The sequence below is a fragment of the Panulirus ornatus genome, chromosome 59 (assembly GCF_036320965.1).
Source record: "Panulirus ornatus isolate Po-2019 chromosome 59, ASM3632096v1, whole genome shotgun sequence".
NCBI lineage: Eukaryota > Metazoa > Arthropoda > Malacostraca > Decapoda > Palinuridae > Panulirus > Panulirus ornatus.
The window spans coordinates 22,818,951-22,841,751 of NC_092282.1; the positions used below are offsets into that span (position 1 = coordinate 22,818,951).

At 45.2% G+C, this 22,801-nt stretch overlaps 1 long non-coding RNA gene across 2 annotated transcripts; it reads left to right on the top strand.

Annotated features, from left to right (window-relative positions):
• Positions 1 to 12,347: 12,347 nt before the first annotated feature.
• On the top strand, positions 12,348 to 20,279 carry LOC139767237 (uncharacterized). Of its 2 annotated transcripts, none has more exons than XR_011717018.1 (3): positions 12,348 to 12,467; positions 15,401 to 15,650; positions 20,103 to 20,279. It is a non-coding gene; the product is annotated as an uncharacterized lncRNA (long non-coding RNA). The 2 variants fall into 2 exon arrangements; XR_011717019.1 differs by having other exon boundaries at positions 15,401 to 15,603.
• Positions 20,280 to 22,801: the final 2,522 nt, after the last annotated feature.

The window sequence follows — 22,801 nt, forward strand, 5'->3', positions numbered from 1 at the left end:
ATAGAAAGATGCTTCACAAAGGTAGGTAGGTCCAAGGGGCAGAAGGTTTTCCAAAGCCTCCTTTCCCAGGTCAGGCTTGGAGTTCCTGGTTTTTTTTTTTAACACAGCTCCAAAACCGTGTGAGGGTTGAGCTTTCACATATCAGTTTGAGGTCATGGTCTGAGCACAATTCTAACGGCGCTTCCTGAAGGCAAATAAGAAACTTCGTATATTTTTCAAGTAGGAGTATGGATTTCTAGCCCAATCCAGCTGTACAGATGTCTCATATATGTCAAGGTAAGCAAGATCTCGAAAAGCACAGGTGAGGTTTGGTCAAATTTTCCACAATAACTGGTCTCACAGTCTCTCTCTCTCTCTCTCTCTCTCTCTCTCTCTCTCTCTCTCTCTCTCTCTCTCTCTCTCTCTCTCTCTCTCTCTCTCTCTCTCTCTCTCTCTCTCTCTCTCTCTCTCTCTCTCTCTCTCTCTCTCTCTCTCTCTCTCTCATCATCATCACCTTGTCACTGTTAGAAATAAGCATCTGACAGAGGAAGACACGTAAGATCTCCCCCATGAGCATACCTCCTCCCACAACTCTTATTTTCTTTTGTAAACCACCAAACTTTATCATATAAGTTGAGATTGTCTGTCTCATTGCCATGCAGAGACCAATCTGAACTCGTTCAGTTTTGCTAAATATGTCTGCAATATTTATGCCACTTGTACAAGCCAAGTTTTGATTTCAAAAAAATGTGGCAAGAGGAGATCCATGATTTTTTATGCCCAACTCATCTCGCAGCTCCAACAACCTAGCGAGTGTACCTCTGTGTCGACAGCCAGCGCACCCCTGTGTGAAGGAATATACCTCTGTGTGTTCCGATCCTATGTTTTCGCACTGTCTGTGAAACAAGCGAGCATCTCAGTGGCCTTGACTTCATAAAGTAGATGACTTTGACGCCATCATTCAAGAGTATCCCATGCTGAACTCCCTGAACTCATTGTTTTGGATGCTGATGATCCTCTGTGACTGATGCAAATGAGTCCACTCCATATCATCCGGATTTTCCTTCTTAATCCATGTTACGAGTCCCTTCACTTCCCCAATTGTGGATGCACCAGTGTCTGTACACACGATAAGGCAAGATCTCCAACTACGCCCTTGTTCAGAGAAGAATTGATTCATGACACTGAAAATGACTTCCCCAAGTGTGTGTTCTATCTTTTTTGCAAATAAGTACGTGTTCAATGATCTTTTCTCTATCATTGTGTCTCACAAATGAGGCAAGATGAGCCTATCTAATGACGTCAATTGATTCAAGTTGAAGTGAAAAAGATTGACTTGTTTTGAGTTAATTCACAACTTTGATCAATGATATCTGTCCTTATTTTATTTACCCTTCGAGAAACACTTCGGTGCGACAAAGGAACAGCGTTCAGTTGGTCAATTGCCCTTTTTATCTAGCGTCTTCTTTTTTCAGCCATCACAACAGCAGCTGACAATATCAGTTCTTCAGCTAAATCAAATGGCCTTTTTTTTTCTATCTTTAGCAACAGATAAAGATACAGATAAAGATGCTTCCAAAGCTTTGCTTGATGTTCTGGAGGTTTTCTTAATTGTTTTGTGGAAACACTTAAAATAAGAAAGGTATATTAAAAAAAAAAAAAACTCCTCTTCGTCAATATGACACTGATGTTCTGTGTTAAGGAGACGTTGGAAGTGAGCTGGTTCCATACTTCAGTGGGCCAACGTCTCCCTCCAAAAGCACAAAGCTTCCTGGGGATCAGAATTCGTTGACGTCAATCCAAAAAAAGCACATAATAATCTTTCTTGTATTGCCGACATTTCGGTGGGCCTATTTTCTCTTTATTCTTTCTTCAACAACTCATTGATTACCTTCACTTGCATTGCTGCTGTGGCTACTACAGCCATCATGTTTTGAGCCATCTATCCACATTATTTGCTTTTAAAGAAATAACGTATGTGTGTGTGTGTGTGTGTGTGTGTGTGTGTGTGTGTGTGTGTGTGTGTGTGTGTGTGTGTGTGTGTGTGTGTGTGTGTGTGTGTGTGTGTGTCAGCTTACATGTGGATTTGAGAAAGAAATGTTCATACTTTCGTTCATAAGACGAAGCTGAGCGAGAGGAGCTCCCGAGCCAGGAGTTCAACACTGTTCCTTTGCGCGTCCTGTCCTGTGTCCTCTCTCCCTCCCTTCCCACTGCTCCTATCTCCCCCGTTTCCCCTCTCCCACCCCTCCCCACTGCTCCCATCTCCCCCGTTTCCCCTCTCCCACCCCTCCCCACTGCTCCCATCTCCCCCGTTTCCCCTCTCCCCCTCCCTCCCCACTGCTCCCATCTCCCCCGTTTCCTCCCTCCCTCCCTCTACTCCCATCTCCTCCTCAATTTCTTTCTCGTTCATTTTCATTCTCACTCTGTTCTCTTGTCATTCACTTACGTTGGAAACTGCGTAGATGTCGCGGGTATTCTTAAACCACACACACACACACACACACACACACACACACACACACACACACACACACACACACTCAGTAAAGTTCCTCATCCAAGATGCCGTATGATCTACTCGTATGTGATAGACAGTTTGAAAAGCAAGACTATTATTATCTCATTGTCTTCTTACGCACTGTCCCTTAGACCAGTGCTGCGTATAACCCCCCCCCCCCCCACCTTCCAGGGGTGTATACGCAACCTCCAATTTGGACAACATATAGGTCGTCTGTCATCTGTCTTTTCCATGTATATCCTCATCAATCATTCTTCACTCACCATCCTCTCTTCTCTCTTGCCTGTCTCCCTACCCATCTATCCATCTACCCATCTATCCATCTACCCATCTATCCATCTACCCATCTATCCATCTACCCATCTATCCATTCTCCCGTCTTTCATGGAACGCCACTCCCCCTTCCCATCTTTTTCAAACTCCCTAACCATCTTCTCCCAACTAATGCCCCATCCCCTATCCCAGTCACATCCCTCCCATCCATTCCCCCTTCCTCCCTAACCACTGGTGTAAATACCCAGTTAAGTGTGCCTCAGCCATTCCCCCCCAGTCCATCCTGGGAGACAGAACGCTGGCCACCAAACTCGCCGTCTGGGATCCGAAGAGAAATTTGGCGTGAAATGAAACCCCAGTCGTGGCCCATTGATTGTACCGACGTCAGGGCCAGCTTCGACCACCAGGGTCTTGAGGCTTACTGCCCCGGGGGAGAGAGTGGTGGAGGTCTGGGGACACTGCCCTGGGGGAGTGGAGGTCTGGGGACATTGCCCTGGGGGGGAGTGGAGGTCTGGGGACATTGCCCTGGGGGAGTGGAGGTCTAGGGACACTGCCCTGGGGGAGTGGAGGTCTAGGGACACTGCCCTGGGGAGGGTTTGGATCCTAAGGCTTACTGCCCTGGGGAAGTGGAGGTCTGGGGACACTGCCCTGGGGGAATGGAGGTCTAGAAGCACTTCCCTGGGGCAATGAAGGTCTGGGAGCACTGCCGTTTGGAGGGAGTGGATTCTTACCCATGGAGAGTGGAATCTGGAGGCACTGCCCAGGGGGAGTCGAGCCCTAGAGGCACTGCCCTGGGGGAGTAGATATCTAAGGACACTTCCCAGGGGAGTGTTTGGATCTTGGGACTTACTGCCCCAGGGGAGTGAAGACGTGGAGGCAAAGCCCCATGGTAGGGCTGGATCGTGGGGATCACTGCCTTAGGGGAGTAGAGATCGGAGGCACTGTCCTGGGGGAGTGCGGATCTAGAGACACTGTCCTGGAGGAGTAGAGATCGAAGACACTGTCCTGGGGGAGTAGAGATTAGAGACACTGTCCTGGGGAAGTGCGCATCTGGAGACACTGCCCTGGGGGAGAGGCAGATCTGGAGACACTACATTCTTCTTCTTCCACCTCATTCACACATCTCTGGCTCCACCTCATCCACACATCTCTGGCTCCACCACATCCACACATCTCTGGCTCCACCTCATCCACACATCTCTGGCTCCACCACATCCACACATCTCTGGCTCCACCCCACGCTACCCCCCAGGGATACTGGGAAGGTCACAGCAGCAGTAGAGAGGTCAGTGTGGCAAGGGCGTAGGGAGAGCATGGGTCGTTCTTGACAGCAAACTGGGTCACAGCTGACCATTGCATTGCCTCCACACGTCCTAACCAGACGACCTCCCCCACCCCTTTCCCTTCCTCTCCCAGAACCAGCCCCAGGATTCCTCCTCCCCTTCCCCTTCCCCTTCCCCTTCCCCTCTCTTCCCCTCCCTTCCCCTTCCCCTCCCCCAACCCTTGACTAGCACCCAAACCATTCCCCTCTTCCTCCCTCCTTTCTGCCCTTTGACCAGACTCAGACAACCCCCCAACTACCTACTACCCCTTTAATCAGTTCTAGGACTCCCTCCTACCCTTAAGCAGTTCTAGGATTCCGTCCTAACCCCTCCTGACCAACCCCAGAATCTCTCCCACCCGTAAATCAACCCCGGAATACCTCCTGAACCCCCTAACCAGCCCAAGCACCCCCCGCCTACCCCATGGTTAGTTACAGGTCCCCTTCCTACCCCTGGCTAACCCCAGGTTTCCCTCCTACCCCCTGGCTAACCCTAGGTACCTCTCCTACCCCCTGGCTAACCCTAGGTACCTCTCCTACCCCCTGGCTAACCCCAGGTTTCCCTCCTACCCCCTGGCTAACCCCAGGTTTCCCTCCTACCCCCTGGCTAGCCCTAGGTACCTCTCCTACCCCCTGGCTAGCCCCAGGTACCTCTCCAACCCCCTGGCTAGCCCCAGGTATCTCTCCTACCCCCTGGCTAGCTCCAGGTATCTCTCCTACCCCCTGGCTAGCCCCAGGTACCTCTCCTACCCCCTGGCTAGCCCCAGGTACCTCTCCAACCCCCTGGCTAACCCCAGGTTTCCCTCCTATCCCCTGGCTAGCCCCAGGTACCGCTCCTAGCCGCGACTGTTCCAAAGGCCCCTCCTATCCCATGGCAAGCCCCATGTCCCCTTCATATACACCTTTTAGCCCCCAAGGGCCAACTCCTACCCCCATGCTAGCCTCGGGGCCCCTTTCTACCCACGATTAGCCCCAGGGGGGCCCCATGCTACCTAGCCGCTCCCCTCACTACCCTCCCTACCCTCATTGCCAGGACGGCGTCTTCCCCGTCTCTGTTCCCTCCCTCACTCCCTCCCTCACTCCCTCCTTCCCTCCAATCCCTCCCTCCCGGCCACACAGACACCCGGACGCGCCAGTAAGCCCCACAGCCGCCGTCGCCTCCCCCCCCACCCCAGCAGTAAGCCCCCTCCTCGTAGCCTGGCCCCACACACCCCCGTATCCTGGCCCCACTATCTACCCATCTACCCTGGCCCCACACACCCCCGTATCCTGGCCCCACTATCTACCCATCTCCCCTGGCCCCCACACACCTCCGTATCCTGGCTCCACTATCTACCCATCTACCCTGGCCCCACACACCCCCGTATCCTGGCCCCACTATCTACCCATCTATCCTGGCCCCAGACACCCCCGTATCCTGGCCCCACTATCCAAACCCTGCCCTGGCCTAAGATCCTCCCTCTCCTTGCCCTAAGATCTATCCCCTATTCCCCCCCTAGACTAGCCTGGCTCAAAACCCCTCCCTTAGCCTAGCCCTCCTCTCTCCTTGCTTGTCTAGCCCTAGCCGCCAGTTTGGACCCAGAGAAAGCTCCCTAAGGGGCCTGGGGGCCCCCAAAACACCATTTAACCTGGCCCCTACATACGACTCATGCTGTAGCCCCCCTCCTCCTCCTTACCCTAACATGGCCCTAAACAAAGCCCCTAATATGGCCCTAGACACTTCCCCCCACCCGCACCCCCACCCCCACCCCCCCCCCCCCCCTTGGCCAGACCATAGACACGCCCTTAGCATGGCCCCCAGACACCCCATGCGCCCTGGTCCCACTATCCCTCCCCCAGGCGCCAGCTACGACAATTGGTCTCGCTAATAACATAAGAATGTCCAGCGTTCTCTTTAGTGGAACACTTAATTGGAACTTTAATTTCCTGGCTGTCGAGAGCATAAGTACCTTAACGCACTTCACCGTTAAGTAACTACTTAAGTGGCATTATAAGTACAGTTCAGCAACCTCCTCCCGGCACTGTGTGGTACCATGCCGACCGACTGGTCAAAGTGAGGCGGACTGGGGGGGTCTGTGTTGTACAGAAACATGTGGTCAGAAAGAGAGAGAGAGAGAGAGAGAGAGAGAGAGAGAGAGAGAGAGAGAGAGAGAGAGAGACGGGTGGGTTCCGTGCTCTATAAAGGCGTCTAGAGAGAGAGAGAGAGACAGACAGACAGACAGACAGACAGAGAGACAGACAGACAGAGAGAAAGACAGACAGAGAGGGTGAGAGACAGAGAGAGAGACGGATGGGTTCTGTGCTCTATAAAGACATCTAGTGAGAGAGAGAGAGAGAGAGAGAGAGAGAGAGAGAGAGAGAGAGAGAGAGAGAGAGAGAGAGAGAGAGAGAGAGAGAGAGACGGATGGGTTCTGTGCTCTATAAAGACATCTAGAGAGAGAGAGAGAGAGAGAGAGAGAGAGAGAGAGAGAGAGAGAGAGAGAGAGAGAGAGAGAGAGAGGTTTCTGTGCTCCATTTAAAACCATCTCCCGGTCAGAGAGAGACAGGTTGAACATCTTCCCAAGCTTTCGTGTGTATGTCCAAGCATCTGACGAAAGCTTGAAAGTGGACGAAAGCTTGAAAGTGGACGAAAGCTTGAAAGTGGACGAAAGCTTAAAAGTGGACGAAAGCTTAAAAGTGGACGAAAGCTTGAAAGTGGACGAAAGCTTGAAAGTGGACGAAAGCTTAAAAGTGGACGAAAGCTTAAAAGTGGACGAAAGCTTAAAAGTGGACGAAAGCTTGAAAGTGGACGAAAGCTTGAAAGTGGACGAAAGCTTGAAAGTGGACGAAAGCTTAAAAGTGGACGAAAGCTTGAAAGTGGACGAAAGCTTAAAAGTGGACGAAAGCTTAAAAGTGGACGAAAGCTTAAAAGTGGACGAAAGCTTAAAAGTGGACGAAAGCTTAAAAGTGGACGAAAGCTTAAAAGTGGACGAAAGCTTAAAAGTGGACGAAAGCTTAAAAGTGGACGAAAGCTTGAAAGTGGACGAAAGCTTAAAAGTGGACGAAAGCTTGAAAGTGGACGAAAGCTTGAAAGTGGACGAAAGCTTGAAAGTGGACGAAAGCTTGAAAGTGGACGAAAGCTTGAAAGTGGACGAAAGCTTGAAAGTGGACGAAAGCTTGAAAGTGGACGAAAGCTTGAAAGTGGACGAAAGCTTATTTCTTTTTCCTTTTTACGTTGAAGGCTCCAGTCAAGGATGAAATGTCCACAACATTAAAGCCAGGCCTTAATTGAAGTGTAGAGCTAATTATGAAACAGAAAAAGGAAAGACAAGGGAAAGTATTTTACGAATTTCACAAAATTTACTAAGTTTACGAAATTTACGAATTTTACGAAAGATTTGTCTATCATTTTTTGCCCAAGACGTCAAGAGATTTTGTGTATTTACGAATTTTTCTAATTCTACGAATGATTTTTCTTTCGTTTTTCCTAAGATGTGAAGAGGTTTTGTGTATTTACGAATTCTACGAATTCTAGGAATAATTTTTCTATCGTTTTTTCCTAAGACACGAAGAGTTTTTGTGTATTTTACGAAATTTACGAATTTTACGAATGATTTTTCTCTCGTTTTTTTGCATGTTTACCATATAGCGTCCTAATTTCGTCTCTTCGATGTATATCAACTGACTGTTATATTTCTCTCTTGTGTCTCCCCTGATGATGTGATCATTATACGAAAGTGCACTTGGGAACTTATCGTGTTTCATTTTCCCCGTGGACTCATAGAATATCTTGATCACGAGCAAAATTGTGATCCTTTCCAATATATATATATATATATGTGTGTGTGTGTGTGTGTGTGTGTGTGTAAACAACTTTAGATTATATGAATACTGAAAGTGACAATTTAAGTGACAATGAAAATGTATCGAAAGTGAGAGTGAAAAAAGATGGAAGTAGTGGTGTAATTAACCAAGGGAAACTGAAACAATTTCCTTGCCATTACAGCGAAAGCCATCTGACATCGCGCAGGACAGAGAGGAGGAGGGTCAGTGAGTATTCGCCCACATTGGAGACAGTTTACCTAACCCATGGGGCACAGAACACGACCATCTGCCAGGAATCCCGGTAAGCCATACCCTCGCTCTGTTACACAGAATGTCTTTATAAGTGTGCAAGGCTCGTATGGGTAAACGACCCAATGATATGTCTGCAGGAGACACTCATACCTTCCATTCCAACAGGGCAAGAGTTGGGGTAGGACAATACTAAGGGAGCCGAACGTCAGTAGGGGCCAAGAATGAATCTTCACAGTGTGTGAACAGAAACAGTGGCCAGTCCAAAGGACGTACACCATCAGCAATGCCAGTGAATGGTGCATATACAGGCCGACTCGACCTGGGGAACGTTGGTCGTCGCTGAGCGAGGACTGCCGCACGCCCGGATCCCTGTGCACGTACAGACTAACCTGACAAGGAAGAATATGGCTCGTCACTAAGCAAGGATTCTTGCAAGCTTGGACTCCCGTGCACCCTGTCGTCTATACATCTAAGGTCTTTGATATAAGGACAGGTATATCCAGTTGATGATCCCTTCAGTGAACTTTCAATACCGAAGACTGGGCAGAGTCGCTAATCGGCGTCATGCTGTGCGACAGGAATTACAGTGTACTGCTGTTTTTAAGTATATTTTCCTTAACTATTTCTTTGCACATCAGTTCCATTTTTTTTTCCAATTTTTCCCTCACACTAGCATGTGAGTTAGGATTCATGCCACATACTTCTACCACTGCCATTAGATATTCAGTACGAGAAAACTAACGGCCTTTCCTTAGCCTACAGGTAAGTGAGTGGTCATACTATGATTGGCAGTCCATTATCCTAGCTGGGTCATTGATATTCTCATTAAAAGGTTTTACTTAAACAATGGCTCATGGGTCCTGTGGTAATCTTGATCATGAACAGCTATCAGGTAACGACTCGAGTCTCTTCTTTATTTTCTGACCCATATATATATATATATATATATATATATATATATATATATATATATATATATATATATATATATATATATATATATATATATATATATATATATATATATATATATATATATATATATGTATAGATAGATAGATAGATAGATAGATAGATAGATAGATAGATAGATAGATAGATAGGTAATATGTTTGAGGAAAGAAATCTGGATGTTCTGGCTCTGAGTTAGAAAAGTCTTAGGAGTAAAGTCAGGGGTTGGTGAGAGAACAAGAACTAAAGAAGGAGTAGCAAGCACTACTCCTGAAGCAGGTGTTGTGGAAGTGTGTGATAAAGTGTAAGAAAGTAAATTCTAGATTGGTGTGGGTAAAACTGAAAGTGGATGAAAAGAGATGGATGATTATTAGTGCTTGTGCACCTGGGCATGAGAAGAAAGACCATGAGAGGCAAGTGTTTTGGAAGCAGCTGAGTGAGTGTGTCAGCAGCTTTGGCTACACCCGCTCTTTCGCCGGGAAGTAAGCAGGAAGTGAGGGCGTATAGAGACGGGGCAAGTGGTTGCATATCTCAGTCAAATGTGCATTGACTTCTTCAGTAACAGTTATGTCTTCAGTTGCGTCCTCCAGATCCAGCTTCCATTGCTTAGGTATACGACTGGTGAGGGTTTGTACCTCCCAATACTAGCCTCCAGTCTCCTTTCGCGTCATGGCAGAGATACGTTTCGGATGCGACCAAGATTATGCCACTCTGGCTCTGACAGATTCACTTGCATCTCTCTAGCCTCCGTTCTGAGTCGGTGAAACCGTGGGTGCTGGTTTCTGCTGTGTGTGGACTGTCGCGTTGGTAGATAAGCCGTTTACTTTGCGCGGTCATCTAGCCTGATTCTTTGTTCCGCTTAGCTGAAGGTGATTGAAAGGAAACCATTCTTATACTTGGTCGAGGTCTGGAATTGGTGTCACTCGCGCACAGTCCTCATTGCAGGATCCGTTTGTCCAAACTGCCTAATAGATGACCTCATTGATCACGCTCACACATGATATAGACTTCACTGACTGAGCTTACACATAATATAAACCTCACAGGTAAACCACCTGTACCGTTTGTGGAGCAAATCGATGCATGTATTTGTTTTCTTAACCATCCCCCCCCCTCAGCCCCCGTGACTTGCGGGGAGGGGAGGGGGGGGTCATGGTGGAGACGTGGTAAGGAGGGTGAGGGAGTGGGGTAGGTAGGTGAAGCGGGGTAATCCCCTCTCAGGCTGTAGCTCTGATTATAACAGTCTGTTGATCTCCACGAGTTCCGTTAATCTTGTCCTCCCCCTTAACAGCTGCTTGGTAGACCTGCCATACAACTGGGAGTCGTCTACACCGTTCCAGGTACGCGGTGAAACACGATAAGTTCCCAAGTGCACTTTCGTGTAGTGATCACATCGTCAGGGGAGACACTGATAGAAGATCCCAGCAGACTCTTAAAAACACCCTGAGAATATGTTGTGAAGAGATGGGTATAGACTGGGATGAAGGCTGTGACATTGCCTTAAGAGATCCTATACAAGAGTCGACGGGTTTTAGCCCATTTGAAGCGGTGTATGGGCATGAAAAGAGGGGCCAGTTGCGTATGTAAAGGAGAGGTGGTTCGGTTGTGAGGATTCTCCCTGTGTGTTGAAGTATGTCTTTAATTCTAAGGAGAGATTAGTGAGAGCCAGAGAGATTGCTGTAGAGAATGTAGAAGGATCTCAAAGTGGTATGCAGTCATGGTATGATAGGAAGGAGTGCTTTTTGTGGACTTTGGGAGATAGAAAGGAAGTTAAGTGATGTGAACTACCTTGGTAAAGACTCCAGAAAGGCGCAGAGGAAATCAGCTATGCCATATATCAACATGCTAGAGCCATACCATGAAAGAGAGAATACAAAGAATCGAGAAGGAAATGAGACAAATTGTGCAAGTGTGGCGAGAGTTGAGACAGAAGTAGAAGTTGATGGCAGGTTGGAAAAATGTGATGGAAATGATACAGAGAATTCTGCTGTACTGAACCAATTAGAAAGTAAGTGCTAGGCCATCATTTGGATCGTGAGGGAAGAGATGAGATTATTAATATCATTAATGAACATACAAGTTTATTTACTGATGTTCGTAAAAGAACCAATGAAACAGTTCGTGATGTTGAGGTAGGAGATGTAACCCTAATTAAACAACATCTACAGAGAGTGAACCCATACAAGAGAGAGATAATGTAACCCTAATTAAACAACATCTACAGAAAGTAAACCCATACAAGAGAGAGATAATGTAACCCTAATTAAACAACATCTACAGAGAGTGAACCCATACAAGAGAGAGATAATGTAACCCTAATCAAACCGCATCTACAGTGAGTAAACCCATACAAGAGAGATAATGTAACCCTAATTAAACAACATCTACAGAGAGTAATCCCATACAAGAGAGATAATGTAACCCTAATTAAACAACATCTACATAGAGTGAACCCATACAAGAGAGAGATAATGTAACCCTAATTAAACAACCTACAAAGAGTGAACCCATACAAGAGAGAGATAATGTAACCCTAATCAAACAACATCTACTGAGAATGAACCCATACAAGAGAGAGATAATGTAACCCTAATTAAACTTAAACATGCCATCTCATTTAAGGTTATTAATCTAAGAAATCTGTGCCGTATCAAAAAATGTTATTGTACTGTTGTGAAAAGGAAAGCGTTGGTAGTAATTCTATTTGAATCATTTCAATGTATATGGAAAGCGGATAGGGAGACCATTACGAGTGTATATAGATCATATATCCCTCTGTGTTTCTGCATATAGTGAGACATTCAAATTAGATGTTAATGAGATGATGTTTGATGCTACGAGGTTATGATCTTGTTATTTGTCACATGAAGGGAAAAGAAAATGTGATAACAGATGCCCTCTCTCGTGCTCCAGTAAGCAGTGGGTCAACCTGAGGAATGACTTAAGTCATTTCGGGAGAGATGTGTTAGGGCTTCTTAAATTTTACTCGAGTCCACCCTATGTTGTTACATTACATTTTCTATGGATGAGTGTTTACATTTCAACATTTTCTATAATTAAATGCTGTAAACCTTTGTAAAAAGAAGCATTACTTCTTTATCTGTACTTTTCTGAATTATGTCATGTTATATCAGCTCTAGTCACATACACAATGTATTAATCTTTTGTCTGACGAGCGCGTCGTATTATGAGAACTTTGGGCTAGAGCGACTGCTTGTCAGCCTAGCCTCCTCCTCCTCCCTCACCCTCAGTCAGGTGACAGGTGTGAAAGATGTAGGACGTACGTCAGTTAAAGCGGCTTCCGCATAGGGTGATTTGTATTTCTCCATTGATTTTGTGGCCAGCTTGGTATAGTAAGCTGTACTCCAGGTATTTGGCAGTGTTGATTGTTAACTTGAGTTTGGGAGAAGTCTGTAAGAGTTTACTGCGTTAGTCAATAAGAGTTTACTAGTTCATATTAGGGCTGCCCCGGTAGTTACCGAAGCTTCGAACACAGATCCAGGGTAGTTATGTCGTACGCTGAATATTATTTGCCATATATATACAACAGTAAATGATAGGTTAACCGTCTATGTATATCCCAGGGGTATCATTAACCACTGAGAGGAGTTTGGGATGAAGCAATCTCATATATACGGAATTCCTGGCCTAGTCTTGCGGACGGTAGCAGGTGGAGGTGAGGTTTGGACAGTTTTATCTACTTATGTCACGTCTTTATATCTGTACGGAATTCGGTAGAAGCTGGGGGCCATAACACCACACAGTCGTCCCCGCCTGCCTCCTGAGATCCTTCGTCCCCTAGGAATTGTGGTGCGGGGCTACAGTCCCCTGGAAGCCATCCATCCTGGTGCAGTAGAAAGTCCCACCCTAACTGAATCGTAAAAGATAATGTACGAGTCTCAAATTTGGTGGAAGTTTGATCGGTGCTGTGTTGGGGAGTGGCTCTGTTTGTATTTGGTAATACTATATGATGTTTTCATTGAGATTGTATAACATACACAGTTTACTCTGATTTGAGCTTGTATAAATGGTTGTTATGTGGTGATAGTTGTAATAGTAAGAAACAGTATCAGGGAAAACTGGGTTGAAGTCACTTTGGATCGGTGGTTTGAGGCAGCCTTGGTGAAGCAGGTGCCGGCTCCGTGGCAGGGATTTGATGTAGCAACTCACTGCTTGTGCCGGAGAATTTGGACCCTGTAAACTGAACGAAGGTATGTATGAGTATCATGTATTGAACGTACAGTAATTGTGGCTGTGGATATTAGGAGCATAGGCCGTGTGAGCAGTAAACTGTGTTGAGGGAAATGTGCTGGTTACCTAGTCACCTCCTCCTCATCGTGGTACAAGGCCAGGATGTTGTATGTATTATTATTTTCATTATTACATGCTTGCCTTTTCCCGTCCAACGTGATACCGCCAGTAACAGACGAGATCTGGCCTCATTTTCTCACATCCGCTGTCATTTAACACACACACACACACACACACACACACACACACACACACACTATTTACAGCCAAAACCCACGGACATTTCTGCGTTTCTCGTGAACGCTTCTTATTCCTTGGTTCAGCCCACTGTACTCCACGTCTTTCCCATTCATTTCGTCCCGTGCGTTCTTCACGCCCTCCTACATATTCAAGGCCTCAACCCGTCAAAACAGCTTTCACTCCATCCCTCCATCTCCAATCCAGTTTTCATGTACTTGTTCCTTAAACTTCGAACACGTATACCCTGTTAGTCGACCTCTTCTCACTCATCCTCTCCATACGTCTAAACCATTTTGGAACACCCTTTTCAAATCTCTCGACCACACCTCTCTTGCCCTGTCTTATATCATTCCATCAACCCTCCTCACAACACATATTGTTCTCAAGCATTTTCAAGACGTCTACCTTCCTCCACACTTTTTGAACTGAGGTTCACACCTCTCATCCATGCAACACAGTAGGGACTCCCATGCTGTCAAACATACCCATACGTATGTTCCCAGGACCTTAACCTCCTCACTCATCCTGTGACTGACTTCAGCAGATATGGTTCCAACCGATGCCATATTTACTTCCAGGTACCTGAAACACTCCTTTTCCACTAGTTTCTCTCCAGTCAAACTCTCACTCCAACCAACCTGTCTCTTTCCATTTTAAAACTTCATAACCTAACTCTTATTTACATAACGAATTTTCCTTTCATTAAAGATCATACGTACACCAGGTTCTGCAGTTTTTCACTCAAGTCCGCCATCACAGCCACATGAACAACAAACAAGAACTAACTCGCCTCCAACCCCGCCATCCGAACATATTACAAACCTACCTGTCTTTCCAAGACCCCTCACATTTACTTCTTCCACCCACCTATCCATAAAAAGATTCAACAGCCATGGTGACATACACGCCCTTGCCGCAGACCCAAATTCATATGGATCTGGAGAAAGCATATGGCAGGGTTGAGAAAGATGATTTGTGAAAGGTGTTCCGGAAATATTGTGTGGGAGAAAAGCTACTAAATACAGTGGAGTGAGTCTATCAAGAGAGTAAGGCGTAGTGGTAATAGTAGTAGCAGTGGTGTCATTCAGTATTATATAGTATTATTATTATTATTGATATTATTATTATTATTATTATTATTATTATTATTATTATTATTATTATTATTATATTAAGTGTTATTATCATTATCACTGCTGTTATTATTATTATTATCATTATTATTATTATTATTATTATTATTATTATTATTATTATTATACGAATGTGTTGGGACACAATTAAAATACACGCTTACAAGATTCTTCGTAGCCCACCGTTTTTACTAAGGATATATACAACACAGAGAGAACTGCCAACACACCAGAATACGTTCACACACACACACACACACTCCGCTGCTCCCAGCCTGATATCGCTGTCCATCAGCTGATTGCCCTCACAGCTGATGCACGAGCAGCTGACTCCGCCATAGGAGCTACGCTACACATGGCCGATGGTTGGTTGGTTATTTGGTCTTTGATCGCTTGAACGGCCAGGTGTCATTAAGGTCCTCAGCATCAAATTATAACCATCACTCGAAGAAAAATCTTGAGGACCTTCTCCATGTGTCCAAGATGATTTTTGAGACCATACACGTTCTCATTAGCCCTTGTCAAAATTTAAACACTTTCACTACATATATACAACTTGTGTAACATCATACATGTTCACACTGTGTGTGTGTGTGTGTGTGTGTGTGTGTGTGAAGAAGTAAAGGTGAGGTAGGTCGAGTCGGGGAAATCTGTTACTTAAGGAAATCGGTTTTGCAGGAGTGTCTGAGAGGAGCCACTTGGGGAAGAGGCTTCGGGCAACTGCGTTGGCGTGAGGGGCAGGTGTTTGGCGAGCCGAACGCATCACCCTCCCAGTTCGACTGGCCTGTGCTATATTCCATATCGATCATCAACTTCCGTGGGTGCACATGGTACGGAAGGGCTGGAGATCTGGTGGATGGTGGAGGACCACGGCGCCACAGGTGATTGCAGCTAAGTGAATGGTGTTACGACTCCATATGGGAAGGTGGTAGGTCGCATGTCTTGCGCATGACAGGTTCCCTGAGTGGACCAAGTAACGAGATTCGAGTAGTTTCGCATGGTAACCAGGTTGTGGGGAGAGTTGGGTACTGTATTGGGAGAACATCCAGGCTTTACTTTGATAAGTGCCTGTTGGTAGAACTGACCCATGTACTGTGTGCAAATGTCTTATGTGAGCGGGTAAGGTAAAGTGTTTTTGTTGGAGTTAATTTTCTTACTGTAGTATTGGTAGTGGTTGTAAATGAAAGTTTTGTAAGCCCTACCCACTGTTTGTACATCCCCAGCAGGAGATTCGTGCAGTAATATGAGGACCGTAGTGGTGGTTTCTCTGTATTGAGTGCTAGAGGTAAGCCTAGCTCATTACTTATGGAAGTATTTCAACACATTTCACACAACACACATACCCTTAAGAGCCCTCTTCGCTACACACGCTCCGACCTTTGCCAGTAATGGCCTACCGAAGCGCAGGCTGTTATAGACAAAATAACATGCCAAACTTTCTCTTGGTGAACCTTTACACACGCGCTCACTTACAGTTACGTTATTACACATTGGCACCTTATTCTTTGCAATATACCTGGCCCCTCTCATGCAAACTTTGCCATAAACAACTACCAAAGCAAATCCACTTGCTGTCAAAAGAGCGACACAGCGTTCACATACTGTACATAGGCAACTGAACTGAAGTGATAGGAAAGTATAGATAGAAAAACCCTTCCAAGGAAGGTCGGAAAGTTGGGAAAGGAAATCAGTGGAGAGAAAGGGCATTCTAGTGGAAAAGAAAGAGCCAGGGCTTGACCCAGTTTGCATGGGTTGTAAGTGAATTTGGCAACAAGACAAGAACACGGGGCAATGGAGGCGGGTCTGAAGCGATTTTTTTTTTTATAGGGATAGTTTAAAAAGAATAGTGGGTTACATCGGGTGAAAGGGTGAGGCGCAATGGGTGAAAACTACAGTGGACACAGGCTACATATATTGTATCATGGGGAGTTCATTCATTTTTAGAAATATGTTCGTGTTTCTCCGGTTTATCCTTTCCAGGAAACCGATGCAAAAGGCATATTATGCTTGGAGAAGGTCTATTTGCCACCGAGTTTTCTTGTATACATTTTGAGGAGACAACTTTGCACGCTGATGCGAGGATTCAGCTGTAATGACATCCAGCCATTTGGTGTTCAAGCGTACTACCTTGCTCTGGATCCGCTTTAGTTTTAGTTTGTTGGATTTTTGCTGCAAGTGACTTACCGCTGGGGCCCAGTATGGAGAGGAGTGGGCGGATTAGAGTTTTGTACAGGTTTAGTTTGTTTTTTGCGTCTGTACTGTGAAGTCGATACTGCCTAACTAGGGCGTGTCGTTGCAAAGGCTTTCTTCTTAGTATTTTAAAACTCTTGACATATTGAGAATTCTACTCTCATATTTCATGCAAGATTGTATTCAAGACCAGGAAAAGGTGACTAAAACGGGAGGGAGGGGCTGGAAATCCTCCCCTCCAGTTTGTTTTACTTTTCCAAAAGAAGGAACAGAGAAGGGGGCCAAGTGAGGATTTTCCCTCTTTGGCTCAGACCTGCTCTTAACGCTACCTCGCTGATGCGGGAAACGGCGACTGTGATGAAAAATATAAAGGTGAAATTGCACTTCAGTAGTTCATACATTTCTTTTTATCTAATATGTCATTTTTCTATACATGTGGCACGATATGTTTCGTGGAGACAAACCACCTTATCAGGTGCCAGTACTTAACAAAGTTATTTAAATCCCAACATCACACTTGATTCCCGCCTTCCAACCCCATTCTTGATGGACGAAACACTGTCTGCTTTGTCTGACCATAATCGTTGTAAGGGAGAGTGATTAAGGGGGGTCAAGTGGCGGGGGTTGACCTGGGTAGCTAGGTGTGTCTTGAACAACTTTTGTTTTCGTGTTTTGTCAATTCTCTCATAATGATTTGGTTAATGATAAGATGGGCATTAAGATTGCATGGGGAGAAATTGACATTCCTTGTATTAGCATATAAGATATGAATGCTGAGGACGATTATAAGTACCTTGGCATCCTTGTCGGAGCAAGAGGCTGGCGAAAGTCCTACGATGCCCTGCTAGAAGAGGGGCTCCGCATCATCACCAGAGCCCCTCTAAAACCTCAACAACGGATTGCGTTGCTTGTACGACATCTGGTGCCTAAGCTCATGCATCGCTTGGTGCTGGGTGAAGTCTATAAGACACAATTAGCACGCATGGACAGGCGCGTGCGAGTGGAGGTTCGCCGCTGGCTCCGTGGAGCCTAGCCCATGACGTGCCTTGCGCATACTTCCACTCGGCGGCAGGAGATGGTAGGTTAGGTATACCAGACTTTGTCTCGACCGTCCGGTTAAATAAACAAGCCAGGTTCGAGAAGTTATTCACCTCGACCGACCCGGTGATTCAGGCAGCTGTCCGGGAGCCTGCAGTGTTGAGCAAGCTGCAGCGCTGGACTGGACGACCCGCGTGCATTGCTGGTCGGCAGACGGTGAACAAATTCGAACGCCATCACGCATGGAGGGCCAATCTAGTCAGCACCGTTGACGGTGCGGGTCTCGCTCCATCTGCCGCCGTGCCTCAGGTTAGCAGATGGGTGAATAGCAGGAACCGTTTCCTGTCCGGTTCTGACTACGTGAAGGCCGTTCAAGTGAGGATTTGCGCTTTGCCCACCCCTGCCAGAGCGTCCAGAGGCCGGCCCGAGATCCACGGCCTCTGTGACACCTGTCATAAGCCCGGTACGCTCGGGTACATCGCACAGATGTGACCACGTACCCATGGCGGGAGGGTAAAGAGGCACGATAATATCAGTGCTTATTTGGCCGGACGACTGAGACAGAGGGGGTACGAAGTGTCATGTGAGCCTCGCATTCCGATTGTGGGGTCCTTTAGGAAGCCGAACATCGTGGCTTCCAAAGGCGCAGAGGCCTTTATAATCGATACTCAGGTCTCTGGGGTCCATTTCGCACTTTCGGCTGCACACCAACATAAGTGCAGCTATTACGGCACCCCGGAAGTCTTCCAGGGCGTACGGGATTTCACCGGCAAAGGCACCGTGCATGTGACATCTGCTACATTGAATTGGCGTGGCGCATGGTGCCAAGAAAGTGCAAGTGCTCTCAGAGGGTTAGGGCTGACGTACCAGGACCTTGAGGTGTGCACCGTCAAAGCCCTAACCTGGACCCACTCCCTTCACAGGATCTGGTCCAAGAGCACAGGTTGATAATCGGAGCCTGCCTTGTCCATCTCGTGTCGGCCAACGGGTTGGTGAAGGTCATCTCCCACTTTGTGTGCTTGGGGCGGGCGGGATTAGGCTGTTCTCCCGTGGCTCCAAGGGCAGGTACCAGTTCCTGAGGTCGGGTTGTCGTGATGGACAGCGGACGCCTTGGCGGGGTTGCCCATTGTTTCCGCACGACAGGCCGTAGTGGAAGGTGAGCGGTGCTGGAAAGTCACTGTGTATTCAGTCGGTAGGTAAGGTATTAATCGAACTATCATCTGACTGTCACCTCTTAACTTACTTCTGTCTATGCTGTCAGCACAATCTGATCTCAAATCTTCCTCAGATGAAGAAAAGGGAATTTCATTGAGGAACATCTTGCTTCAAAGGCGCCCATTATTTTCATGCATCTGACTATATTGTAACTTTAAAGCTAAAGGAACTCCATAAAAGGTATCTTGGAGTTATATCAATAAAAAAAAATATAATGCATAGTGTCTTTATCTGCAGTTAGTACTGCAAATCCCAGGATTGATGGAATTGTGATCACCTTTTAGTGAATGAATTATTACACTCATAAACAGATGAATAACTGCTTTGGAGGGGTATGAATTATAATAGTGAATGCTGGATAATTCCATCAGAAGGGTGTGGATTATAGTAATAGTCATGCAGGATAACTGCTAGTCAAGGGAATAAGTCATAGTAAAAATAGCTGTGGATGACTATTGTTTGAGTGTGAGAACTATCATAATAACTCTGGTTGATATCCTTTTCACGGCTGTGAATTATAGTAATAACTGTGATGGACAATGTTTTTCAAGGATGTAAATTATGGTAAGTGCTGCTCAGGAGCATGAATTATAGAAATAACTATGATTGTAAATTGTAGTGGAAGAATGTGAATTACAGTAATAACTGTGATGGATAATTGCTGTTCAAGGGTAAGACATACACCTAATTGGTATATAATTGCTTTTTGAGTGAATTAATATCATTAACTGTGGTGAATAATTGGGTGAATTATAGTAATAACTGGTAGATATTTGTAGTGGAAAGGTGTGAATTAAATTTGTTGTGATCTAATAACCTTGCATGAAAACATTGGACTCTTAAAAGAGAAATTAGATCTTGCTGAAATTTTGCTCCATGGAATCAAATGATCACCAAGTTATGTGTAGGTATTCTGTAATAACTCAAATTTCTACAGGTATCAAGGGAAGGAACATAGACTGAGGAAGACCTAATTGCCATTCAAGTGATGTGAATGGCAATACACGACTTGTAAAGATCTAATTCATCTTCCTACTCATGCTGTGCAATGATGGCAGTGTAACCAGCCACAAATTGTTATATCAACAAAGTCAACACCTAATGGAACTGGGAATGGAGGTAATAATGACAGACACATTTTACTAAGGTTTTAATTCTAGGGGTCTTATTTGTTATACCAAATTATACCTTTCATCTGTATCATGGATGATGTACGATAAATTTTTTGGACCAAAAGTGCGGGATAAATGTTGAGAAAAGGTCTCGTTCCTAATCTAGACCATTATACATCAGGTAAACAGGGTGACAGTAAGGTGACATTAATTATTTTAAGTAGTTCTGTAGATTTTACAGTTTCATTCAAATAATTTGCATTCTTCATGTGATCCCATCACATCACCTTATAAAGGAGTGAGCAATCAGTTTTCTGTTATGAGAAAAAAAATTCCATTACTCATAAAGAGCAACATATTGTAATTTAAGAGTCTGATACAAGATTCATCACTCATGAACACATGTACTTATATAAAAGTTATGTTTTAAGGTGACAGTGGCACATCCCAACAACAACAGTAATATCTAAACGATATATATGTTCTTTTTAAGTGGCAGACATGGCACAAGCAAAAATGCCCCAATCAAGGCCATCTCAAGTGAAAGAAAAAAGTAAAAGGAACAGAAAGTAGAAGCTAATCAGGGCTCCACAGGTGTTTCTACACCTGACTCTTAAATGAAGAAAGATTATAAGAAAATGGAGAGAAAAAAGATGGAAGAGAATTCCAAATCTTGGCTATAATGGGGAAGAAGGAGGTATCTTAAATGCCAATCCTCGAGTGGCCAGTCCCCACACTGTGGGAAACAAAACACGTGCGAAGGGTCCAAACCTTCTGGACTGGGACACATGCAGATAGCTCACTAAAATAATGGCTGAAATGATACCTTCAGAATAGAATCCAGCAACATCATGAAATATAAAAAAGGGGAGGTTGAAAAGAGGTGATGCCAGGGTTATTAATTAAATGAAAGGCTTTTGATTCCAATCTAATCGAAAGAGGGGTGGAGGATGAGCCACACAGGTGTGTAAGCAGTATTCCAAACTTGAGCAAGTAAACCTCTGTAGATATGAAATAGCTATTCCTAACAAAAATAATCATGGCACATACACAAAACTCCCAGCTTTTGAGAAGCAGCCTGTGTAACGTTAGTGATTGTGTGGTTTCCAGGACAGAGTGGAGGACATAGTTATTCCCAACATTTTACTGTTATTACAGGGTTGAATTGTAGTGTTTTGAAACAGACAGAGGAAAACAAATGATTCTTAGAAAGATGTACAGGAAGAAATAGTATTTTAGCACCATCAAAGTTTTCTAGGTTACTGCTGCTCCATACTGATATGCTGCACAGGTTTGAATTGAGAGAGGAAATACGATCAGTATGAGAAAAGGAACAAGTATTAAAGACAGGAGGGAAGGAAGATTGAGTTCAATTATCAGCAGCACAAGAGTGAATGGAGTTACAAGTAGAAGAGAGAATATCATATATTGAGATAAGAAAGATAGTAGGACAGAACCTGGAACACCACTCTTGATATGATATCATCAGTGACCTCTGTGATGGAAAGGCTAGAGAGTAAATTATGCACCAGAGAATGGAGAGAAGCAGTGAAACAAAAAGAAGGGAATTCAGAAAGTAAGACTTATGACACACCATATCAAAACTTTGGAGATATCAAATTCCCTAGGGGAGGAGGATTAGAAATGAGTCACACAGGAGAGAACGCTCCCTTAGAACCCAAGAAGGCATGCCATCTGAGCCATACACCTTGTCCACCTGAAGCTGAGAGAGTACTTGGAACTCCATGTCAAGAAGCTTTAGGAGATGGCATAGGTTCAGTGGAGGGCTATGGACATAGAGGATTAAAAGCTGAATCATCCAAAGTTGAGTTTGAGGAAATTAGGGTACCAAAATAATTGGTTTTGTTAGTTGGAAAGTTAGCAGTGAATGGATCAGGTCAGAAAAGGGGAGGAAATGTTGAATTACAGTGGTTGTTGGAGAAGCTTTTGGTAATGACCAAAAAGATTTGTTAGTAGAAAAAGAAGTAAAGTCAGCGCACTTTCTTTTTATGAAAATGCACTTGGCTCTCCAAAGAACAGCCTGACAACAATTTCAAGAAGAAATGAAAGAAGAGAAGGTGCAGGGAAAGGGAAGAGTTTCATGGTCCAGTAAGCACTGTCCCTGATGCCACAGGTATCGAGCAAGAGTGATCAAACCATGATTGATGAGAAAAAGATTTAGAAGATAAGATGCAGGAATCCACACCCACCTAGGAAACTTCTGCTATGCATTCAGCAGAAAGCAAGGCATCCTGACCAGAGAACCAGTATATACCCATGCCAGGGAAAGTCAGTGAAGACATTGCACATGATAGCCTTTGAGCTCTACCAAAGTGCTAAAGTTTGTGTTTCAAGGGGTGGAGGATATGGGATGCATTTGCCAATAAGCATGAACAGATATAAGATTGTGATCAGAGGTCTCTAGGTTGGAGAGAGAGAGAGAGAGAGAGAGAGAGAGAGAGAGAGAGAGAGAGAGAGAGAGAGAGAGAGAAGGTGTATGAATAGGGGGAGGGTTCAGAGGTTA